The sequence below is a fragment of the Heterocephalus glaber genome, unplaced genomic scaffold (genome assembly GCF_053883595.1).
Source record: "Heterocephalus glaber isolate CG9 unplaced genomic scaffold, H.glaber_assembly_v1.0 deba00001472, whole genome shotgun sequence".
Classification (NCBI taxonomy): Eukaryota; Metazoa; Chordata; class Mammalia; order Rodentia; family Bathyergidae; genus Heterocephalus; species Heterocephalus glaber.
The window spans coordinates 67,641,146-67,651,800 of record NW_028258315.1 but is presented as its reverse complement, the minus strand read 5'-3'; the positions used below and the strand labels follow the sequence as shown (position 1 = coordinate 67,651,800).

At 35.6% G+C, this 10,655-nt stretch overlaps 1 pseudogene; it reads right to left on the bottom strand.

Annotated features, from left to right (window-relative positions):
- Window positions 1–612: 612 nt before the first annotated feature.
- Window positions 613–1,298, bottom strand: LOC101712202 (protein PBDC1 pseudogene; annotated as a pseudogene).
- Between the last annotated feature and the right edge of the window lie 9,357 nt (window positions 1,299–10,655).

Below are 10,655 nucleotides of genomic sequence, written 5' to 3'. Positions count from 1 at the left end.
GCCCTCACTAGTCTGACAAGTTCAGGCTACTACTCTCTACAGAGTACTTATCGAGATTTTTTCAGATATAGTAAAGGAAATTAGAGAGCTACAGTCTTTCTAAGAGCAACAATCAATTTTTATATGAAGACTTCTAATCCCAGGATCAGGTACAACTTCAAAGGTTAAGAAAACTTCACTACAACAAACAGTGACAAGAGTTAAGAAACATGCATCAATCGTTTTGCATAAAACATGGTGGAGAGATGATATACCGGAAAAAATCCCGAAGTGTCTAATAACTTTAAATATGTTTTAGAAGTCACATATACAGATGATCATAAGAACTAAGAGCAATTTCGTTTTAAAACTTTTCACTTGGCCAGCAGTTGAGAGTCAAGAAACAATTAACTCAAATGCCACTAATAGTCTTTAAGTTTGTTCATACTAAGGAACAACCAGAGCAGCTCATGATTATTAGGCTAGGCAGATGTCCTTGGAGTGTCCTTCAACTGACAAAGACATACATTTAACCAAAGGGATCTGGGCAAGTAGCACCGCGCTACCCATTGATTCATTTGAGTTGCAGCCTCCAGAGAGCTACTCCCTGTCTACCTTACATAGATGCTTCACAGCTTTGATAGATGTGTCATTTTCTTTCTGTTTTTCTCCTTTGTCAGTTTTCTTTTTCTCCTTCTCTAGTGACTCCTTCCTCTTTTTCTCCTCTACTATCTGCTCCTTTCCCTACGTTCTCTCCTCCTCCTCCACTGTCAGCTCCATTCTTTCCTCCAGCCTCTCCTTCATTGTCTCCTTTCACTCCTCCTTTGTCCTCAGCACTGATATAAACTGCTTTGTTATATAACCTTCTCGGTTCCGGGCAATTTCAATGGCGTAAAATTGTATCCTGGGAGCAGAGTATTTTCCTCTCTGTAGCCCTGAGAACAATCCAGCCGCAGCAAAGTACCATAGTTAAAGTCTTCTACGCTCCCATCAAACTTTAAGCAGAATGGCCTCCACGTCTCTTTAGCCGATTCTGATTTGAGTTCTTCTGAGTCCAATACATCTATCTTGAGTTTTGCAAAATGTTCCCGGAATTCTAAGTAGATTTGATCATCCACTTTGGTGAGTTTCAGGAACTGTGGGTCAACTGATGAAATCAGCTTGTAATAGACTTCAGCATGCTGCATTGCTCTCATGGCCCAAGCCAAATCAATATCCGGGTCGTTGCCAAAAGACTGCTCAGAGAGAAAGAGCCTGTAGCACCGACAGCACCTCCCGGAAACCGGTTCTTCCATTCCACTGGTACCATACATGTTGCACCCCGGTCCCTTTCTTTTTTGTAAAAGGTCTACATCGCTATTTCCTATCTTTTATTTTGCTATTTATTTATATTTTGGGTTTCTCATATAAGAGAAACGATGCAATATTTAAGCTTCTGTGCCTGATTTATTTCACTTAATATTATGGTCTCAAAGTGTATCCATTTTCCTATAAATGACTCCAGTTTATCCTTTATGGCAGAGTAGTCCTCCATTGTATATAAATACCATATTTTTATCCATTTTTCTATTGATGGACTTATAGGCCACTTCCAAGTTTTAGCTATTATGAATTGTGGTGCTATACACATGGATCTGCATATATCACTGTAATAAGATGTCTTTAACTCTTTCAGGAAGATACCTAAAAAGAGAAAAGCTTAGTAGAATGGAATTTCTATTTTTAGTTATTTGCAGAATTTTCATACTGATTTCCACAATGGTTGTAGTAGTTTACATTCCCACCAACAGTATAGAAGGGTTTCTTTTTCCCAGAAGCCTTTCCAACTTTTGTTAATATTTGATTTCTTGATGATAGCTATTCTTTTTGGAGTATGATGGAATCTCAGTGATGTTTAATTTGTATTTCTCGAATGACCAGATATGTTCAACATTTTTAATATATTGGCCATTTGTATTTCTTCTTTTGAGAAGTATCTATTCATTTTAGTTGCTCAATTTCAAATTGAATCTTTTATTTTGCCAGATCTATTATTTTTGAACTCTTTATATATTCTAGATAGTGGTCCTGTGACTGATGAATAGCTGGCAAAATATTTTCCATTCTTTAGGTTGTTTCTTCATTCTATGGGTTTTTTCTTTTGGTGTACAGAACCTTTAAAATTTGATACAATCCCATTTGATAGAATTATTGATGTTATTTCTTGGGCAATTGAGGATCTGTTCAGAAAATTCTTAGTCCTATGTCTTCAAGAGTTTTATCTATTTTGTCTTTCTTCAGATGAAGTACTTTGACTTTAACATTTAGATCTTTGATACATTTTTATTGTACTTTAGTATGTGATGAGATATATGAGTCTAGATTAAATCTTCTTCATGTAGATAGCCAGATTTCCCAGCACCATTTATTAAGCGGTTATCTTTCCTTTAGTGTGTGTTTTTGGCCCCTTTGCCAAAGATCAGGTAACTGAATGTGCCTGGAATTTGTATCTAGATCCTCTGTTCTATTCTATTAATCCACACGTCTGTTTTTGTGTCAGTACCATGATGGTTTTATTTTGTTTTTTAATCACAGTAGCTTTGTAATATAACTTGAAGCTTGGGATTGTGATGGCTCCTGCCTTGGTCTTATTGTTTAGGATAATGGATGAACCAACCCATTCATTTATGATAATTCATGCTTCTATTCTCAAATCCTGCTATTAACATGTGCATACAAATTCACCAGTAACTTACTTTTTATCTACCTGTTTGTTCATTTCTTTAGAGACACATACCTACATGGAGTAAACATTGTGTTGGCACTTTAAAATGTTTTGTTTCACTCAGATTTCTCCTACTGATTTTAGAACTTTGTCAGCAGTTTTAAAGTGAAATAATAGTAGTAATAATTAACTAAAGAATAGTGAACAATTTAAGAATGATCAAGATGATCTTAACATTCCCTTCAACTTGGTTAAACTTTAGACAGGGTATTTCCTGATTATAGGGCACACAACCCCTTTTCCTTGGAGCCTTCTTTCAAGTCTCTTGCCAGTTTTACAAGTAAGAAATATATTTCCCAAGAACCTGGGAGCCATCTCTCTGAAGTGTAATCATTAAGAAAGGTAGAATCTATGGTCTCTGTGGGAGAATGGGAATGTAACTTTCATAAGTATTCATTAGGAAATACAGATGACCTAATCACATTGAGGACCCTTCCCCTCCAATGTCCTCAATTCTTTTCTACTAGCACACTCAGTGCTTTAAACTCTTTCTCCTATTGTTTCCATGGAATTGAGCTGCATCTCCCTCTCTCTCCCCTATGGGAGTAGTCTTGAGTAATGTCTTCCTTGGCTTTTTTATTTCATCCAGTGCAATTTTTCTTTAACATGACTAAAGAGGTTGAACATTTATTTGTATATATTTATTGAACACTTTAGACACCCTTTATAAAATGTATTTGTAAGACTTTTCCCCATTTTTCTGTTGTATTTTTGTCTTCTTTTATCCTGATCTGTGTTATTAGCAGCTGGATTGGGGTTTTTGTTTGATATGCATATTTCTCTCCATGCATTCATTGCAGAGTAGCTCTTTACATAAATCAAGTAACCATGCATATATGGTTTGATTCTGACTATATTCTGCTCTTTTCCAATTTTTTCTGACTTTATGTCAAAGCAATTCTATTCTTAATTATTAGAACTTCATAAAACATGATGTGTGTTATGGTCAGTGTTCTAAATTTGTTTCTCTACTCCAAGAACAACTTGGTTCTTTTAGGTCCTTTGTATTTCTGCCTAAATTTAGAATTAATATATGAATTTATACAGTTACACATTTGCTGAATTTTTGAATGGGATACCATTGAATCTATAGGTCAATTATAGGCCAATTTGCAGGGTTTAAAATTTTTTGTGGTTTTTATTTCTTTAAAAATTTCACTTTTCAGTTCATAAATATGGCATAAAGCTTCATTATTTTTAAGTTTTCAGTTTATCACAAAAGTTTAAATTTTTCTATGCAGAGAGATTGAATGCATTTTTGTAGATTGAGTCTTTGGTATTTGATATTTTAATTACTTATTAAAAACAGTGTTGAAATATTTTTATTTTTAATCCTGTATTGCTATTAAATGGAAGTGCACATTTTATATCAACTTTGCAAGTATTGATCTTGCAAAGTACACTTATATATTTTGAAATTTTTCATGTATATTTAAATATTTTTATGTACATAATTATATTGTATTAAAGTGACCGCTCTTTCTTCAACACTTGCATGTATTTTGTCTTTTAGTAGTATTGGCTGAGACCACTAGTCCAATAACAAGTGAATGTTCAATGACTAAGGAATTTTCCACTTCTCAAAAAAGTTATTATCCAGTGCATAAGAGATTTTAAAATACAGATTATGTGAAAAATTGATTAGCAAAGATTAGAGGATTGAGTCACTCTAGTGAGAACTTTTTTTGTGCTATATGGCTATTACAATTATTTTTTTTTTCTATGCTGGATAGTAATTTTGCCTAGCCCAGTGGATGCCATGGGTTAGCAATTCAAATACTCTGAGTTTTGATCCCAAATCTCAATCAGGTCTGCATTCATGAACAAACTGGCTGAGTAGGATTAACTACTAAAGGTGGCATAAACCTAATGGAACACACTGCACAATTTCCTTTTTGAGATACCAGAGAGATTGTAAAATGGTGCTTAAAGTCACAAAGCTAGCAGAGCAGGTGGAGGAGCCAGAACCTGAGGCTTAGCCTTTCCACATGTGTCACCTGAGTATGTTAGGTATGTGGAAACAGTGATTGTGTAAACATCAAAGGGGAAAAATACATTTAAATGTGGACTGAAGTTTCATGTCTTGGTGATTATTGATTGATGTGGAACAGAGTTGCAGATTGAAACACTTTAAAGCTGGAGTTGAGCTATTGAAAAAATACTTTAAGTACAATGTTTCCTCTAATTCAAATAAAAACAAAACAGACAAAACTAAGAGATTCCAATATAATGAGGACTTTCCTACTATCTTCTCCATCACCATACAGGCCTCTCTAATCCATTCTCTTTTCCAGTCACTGTGATCTATATTAAGAAATAAATGTACAACTACAAAACTTGTAATATATACTGAAATGAAATTGCACAAGATAACATTTAAGCCTACAATGTATGACCTAATTTTATATAAGCTATGCCATTCCATTTATTTAAAAATATTTTGGTCAGAATCTATTACATTGATTTAGATTCAGATCTACTATTCAGAAAATATTGCTCTACATTCTAACTGGTTATCTTTTCCAAATATCAAACAGTAGACCACATCAGCTCTGAGTGAAGCCTCCCATTTCTCATCTCACTCTTCAAATCATTTGACATACTATAAAATTGGAATCTTCTGGAACACACGGTTTTACATGATCTGGCTCTACCTCTCAGCAGTCCTCAGGAGAATCAGTTCTCCCAGCTTGTCTGATTATTTAATAAAGTTTTCCACAAAGCTACCTCCATCTCATCAATTTCAAAATTTCCTTCTGTATTTGGGTTATGCCACCTTCTTTGAGATATCTCTCAAACCAGCCTATATGATTTTAGTCCCCCTCCACAGTGAGCTTAGCAGAGTGCAATGGGACAGTTAATGATGAGCATGCCTTGAACACATGCTATGTGTCCGGGGCTATCTTATTCCTGTGTCCTTTGGTGTAGATATTAATATAATCTCTGTTGACTAGATAAGGAAACTGTGGCTTGGAAAAGTGATATAATTTACTCAGGCCATCCACACGTGAACTAGAGGTCAGTAGTTTGAACCAAAGTGCTCTGATCTCAGTTTCACTTTTAAACATCAAGCTGTTTGAGGAGGCAAAGGAAGCAAAAACTTCATTTTCATTTCATTCAGTCATCTCACAATTTAGGTTTCCCTCGGTGGTATCTCAGTTTTTGATTATATGTGTTAGAAACTGTTCTGTATTTTCTGAGTGTTAAACCTTCTCTCTGTACTTCTCTAGTATGTTATTGGCATATATGTGGGATGCATGGCTGAACCAACTTCAGATCCACATGGTGCTGTCCTCTCTTACTGTTGCCTTGAAGAGCCTGCTCTAGTTTGTCTCCCTGACTGGAGGTCTTTAAGGCATGATTGATGCTATTCCTGGGGTTCTCATGTATGCCATACTGGAGGTTTGCATCATCAGTTCATCAGTGATTGATGATTTTCTCTGATAAACCCATCACCACAGAACTCTCAAACTTGTAAATGTCTCTAATGCTATCCGTGTCTGCCATTTTAGCCTGGATTTGCTCTGTAATGAGGTTGTCTCACAACACAAAGTCACTGGGGCTTTGGCCATGCTACTGTCTGTAAGGGTCACACAGAAACTTCTCAGAGTCTCCTACCTAAGCAGAAGCCAAGAGAGACTTGAAGACCAAGTAAGGCCTCTGTATGCATGAGTGCTTTATTAATTTTTTTTTCTTTTCTAGAGTATTTGAAACCTAGAAATCTTTGCCTAGAAATCGTCCCAGGTTTGAGAAGATATTCTCCTGTTTCTAGGTTTGTGGTCCACTGCCTTGCAACTTGTTCCCAGAATTCTTCAAGCAAAGAAATTCAGATTTAGGAATCTTCCTACTTCTTCTCCAACATATCTTCTTTCTTCCCACTCCAACACAGAGTAAAAAGCTAATCCTCCAACATGCTCTCTGAATATGCTTATCAGATAAAGGAACTTAGAAATTTCTTGTCTTGCAATAAAATCAATTCTTTTGCTATAAACTCATGTTTATTTTCAAAAACAAAATCTATTATCTTTAAAAAAACCCCTCTACCCCTTATGCTATTCCTTATTCAGTAAGAAGAATATGTACACAAAAATTAAAGAGAAAAAGTTCATTTGTGTGCTTGAAAAAGTAAGATTCCCTTTACACAGAATGTCTCTACATTTGTGGTATGAATGATATTCTTCAGAGAATGGTAGACCAAGAAAGTGGTACAGTGAATGGAAATGCCATGGCAGAAATAGATGAGCTGGGAAGCTAGGAGAATTACAGCAACCTTGGAAGGAAAGAGAAAAGAACATCAGTGCTAAAGGGTAGAAAATGCAAAATAAGAGTTTAATAATAGAGTGTTTATGATGTAGAAGAAGAATGAAGATAAGTTAGACAAAACTGTGACCATTAATCCTAATATGTCAACTTGATTGGATTAAGAAACACTACCTAGAAGAGCTGGAGATGGTGCTTCATGTCTATAATTACAGCACTTGGTAGGTTGAGGCAGTTGTACTACTATACATTCAGTGCCAGCCTGGACTACATAGTGAATTCAAGGCCAACTTGAACTACAAAGCAAGACTCTGTCTCAATCCCAGCCCCTTGTCATCCTCCCCACCCCGCAAAAGAAATACATAGTATATTAGTAAAATACACTTTTTGCATATGTCTGTGTGGGTCATAGAGTAGGACTGGATACTGTATATACTTCCTGGCACTGTTCCCTTGCTCTTCTTTCAGGTTGTTATGAACTGAGCAGCTTTTCTCTACCATGCCCACTTTTAAGTCATGATGTTTTTGCCTCAGAGCCAGATGATTGTGAACTGAATCCCCCCTGAAACTAAATAAATTAAATCTCTCCTCCTTTAAGTTGTGGGTGTTGGATGTTGTGTCCCAGTGACAAGAAAGCTAAGAGAGCTGATTAATACAGAGATCAAGAAATGTACTTTTCTGAAACCAATCTAAGTGACGTTTACATTCTGTTCTTATATAGCAAATGTAGATAATATTAAATTTGTATTTTTATGCCCCCTGAAGACATTATTATGACATAAAATAATTTAGAGCTATTTGTGTATGAATAAGATAAATTGACTAAGGTTGTAGAAATATGTGTTATTATTTTCATCTAATGAAAATTAAGTCTTCTTAATTTATTCTTTCCAGAAACACTTCTATATTTATTGGGTATCTTATATGTGCTAAACCCATGGAATACAAAGAATGATAAAAAACTGTTTCTTTTTTTTGGTACCGGGGATTGAACTCCAGTCCTTGTCCTTGCAAGGCAAGGGGAGGAACCACTGAGCTAAATCCCCAGCCCCCTAAAAAAACCTGTTTCTTACCTAAAGTTGATAGTTTAGTGAGAAACCTTACAACATAGCTGGAGAAAAATATGCTATGCTGAGAGGTGATAGATACATTCGTGGGCTATATAATGGATTTCTGGAGGAGAGTGCAGCTAAGTAGAGTATTAAATAACACATGAGAGTTCATAGAGATTCTTGCAAAGGGCACTTGGGATACTTAGTCCTCCTAAAAATTTGGATACAGAAGTAGCTATTTAGTTGAATTTCATCACTGGCCAAAGAGAAGCGGTTTGCAGTAGAGGAGCTAGAGAAGAGAGTGATGAGAAAAAAAACTTGTCTTTTGGGGGAAGCAATTTGGAAAGTGTATTTCGAAGTAAACATTAGGTAACTAAATAAGATAGATACTGAGAAGTGTACCATGTGATTATTTTTTGGAGCAGGGTATGTTATATGATACCAAATATATATATATATTCATATATAATAACGTCTTAATCCACTTTAGAAGATTTTTGAGTTAGTGAATGATAAATACAAAGCAAAATGTTTTTCTCTGTAAATAGTTTAAAATAAAATAGAGAATGAAATTTATTCCACTTATTTCAGAGTCATGGCAACACAATATCCCAGTGATTCAGAAATATTTTAAAATGAACGATAGGAAAGAATTGAATTCTCAAGTGTTTGTTTAGCAAGTTCCATGCCAGTTAAGTTAAGCACTGTTCTTATGTCATTGGGCAGATCCCCAGTGGTCCAGAAAAGAAACTTCTTAATTAGATTTCAATGGTCCTTGTTTGCCAAGGTGTGCTGTTCTGAGATATCCAGTGGCTGGGTGGCTACCCATTTGTTCTAGTTTTTGTATCATCTTAGTAGCATTCTGCTGAGATGTGACTCCTGTTACTTTGCAGTTTCATCTGACAACAGGTTAAGTTACTCTGCCCCTGTTAAATGTGGAAGCTGATGGATGTCAAGGGAGAAGGCCAAATTAATTCAACAGGTGGCAGGGAACCCTGGGGAAAAAGAAGCCTGCTCCACATGGATATGCTAATACAATTTTCAGTGCATGATTATCATTCTGCAGTTCAGGAATAATTGAATTTGCATATCCCCAATGTTTAAGAATTGATTTCCTAAATGAGAAAATCTGCAGCATAATGACCATGCGCCTATGCATCACTGCACATTATTTCAGGATCCAAAGGAATCTGCAGAGAGCAAATTACATAGTCCCCTTGGATAGATGGAATTTTCATGTTATCTTAGGAAAGCTGTGAACATTTTTCTCTCCTAATCAAATGGAATCATTCTCTTTTCTAAACATAGGATCAGAAGTGCCTCAGAGGCTGCTGGGAGGGTAAATAATTAGCTATCCTACTGCCTAGAGAAATAGCTCAGAGGTTTTTAGGGACTCTGCACAAATGGACTGGGATATTATGCAAAATTAGTTTTGGTTAGACTTTAATTTATCTAATTTAATATAATTATTGAGAAAGGCAAAGTGTGGACAGTTAGGAGCAAGGAATCAAGAGCCTGTGCAAAAGGGATTGGACATAATAGTCCTTCTAAAGAGATAATGACAATTAGGTTTGACTGGATTTGTTGCTGCCTTTTAATATTGCACATATAGAATTTACCTCATGTCTACCTGACTTGGGCTTCAGTTGTATCTTTATTATTCATTAAACTTCATCTTTATCAGGACAAAATCCTGTGGATAAAAGCAAATTATCATATAAAGTTATTATATGATAAGTCATTATTATACTTATCCAGCATCTCCAAAATAAAAAGGGACAAAATTTTATTCTGAATCTATTTCTTTGAAGCTTCTGAACGTGAGCAGAAAGTAAGGAAACCAGGATCTGTAGGCAAGAAGATTTTATGCAGTAGAAGATGTTCTTGGAAAGGACAAAAGTTTTGGAGGTTATTCATAAGCTACCTTAGATTTCCTGACATTCCTGGTTTTCTCAGCAGGTGTTGTGAGCTTTCAACTGGCAATTTGAACTCCAGCAGCAATGTACACAAAACAAAATTTTGGTCGAGAGGCTGATGTTTAGCAGGACTTTGTGGCTATTCTTTTTCGAGGAGTTCAAACTTGTGGCTGAAAGCTGATAGGACCTGCTGAAGAAGCCAGAAGTATCAGGAAAGGTACAAAGGAGTATAGAGACTGACTAAACATTCAGGATCCTACATCATGAAAGTGAAATCTGAGTAGCAGGGGGAAGACTAAAGTGCAGGTAATGATCTGTGGGACCAACTGGGAAATTCAGCCTAGATTTATAGACTGCCTCACTGTCTAGAAACATTAAAGTACTGCACTCCTAACAAAGTTTGAAAAAGGGTCCATGTAATGTATTTCTTTCTTGTTTATCTTGCTCAGTATTTTTCAAATTTAGTGTTAAGATCAGATGAGGAAAGGTGACACAAATACATTCCTTTTTCTTCTGGTAATTACATTTCTGGTACATTCTTTCCTTTTTCAATTTTTAATTTTATTAGTATATATTTGTAGTACACAATGATTACAATCATTGTGGGAAGTTGGTATGTGCACACAACACACCTTAATTCCTTTTATTTTCTCTTTCCTTCTGTCTTTCTCTCCCCTCATTTTT